Raw genomic sequence first — 492 nt, forward strand, 5'->3', positions numbered from 1 at the left:
ACTTATTCCTCGACCGGGTATTTACTCAGCTATCACGAGTACAGGTGATATAAGCATGACTCAGTGGAAAGTCCCAGCAGTGGCGCAGTAAAAATAACAGCTGAACCCAGAACTCTCATCAGTACAGAAGTAGACAAGTCTTTATACCCAGGCAGATTAACAGCTGTGGTCAGCCTCATGCACTCACACAGGTAAGGCTCAATAGTTCATTCTGACTATGATATTGCAGGGGTTTGTATTAACTTGATATGGGGCTTTTAGGTCATTCAAACAGGTTAATGAGGTACAAAGTCTGCAAACGACTTTAGGCAGTGAATAAAGTAAAGCTGAATTCCGACATTTTCCTCCCTGCAGTCTGCTTTGTTGCCATCTTGTAACACCATTACATCTTTAAGTATCCGTCAGAAGCAAGATATAAATTGGTGTGGTCTTAACTCAACTTCCTAGTGAACTATAAAATCTCTCTTGTGACATATAGCCGAAACGAACATA

This window comes from Branchiostoma floridae, chromosome 15, assembly GCF_000003815.2.
Source record: "Branchiostoma floridae strain S238N-H82 chromosome 15, Bfl_VNyyK, whole genome shotgun sequence".
NCBI classification, from domain to species: Eukaryota; Metazoa; Chordata; class Leptocardii; order Amphioxiformes; family Branchiostomatidae; genus Branchiostoma; species Branchiostoma floridae.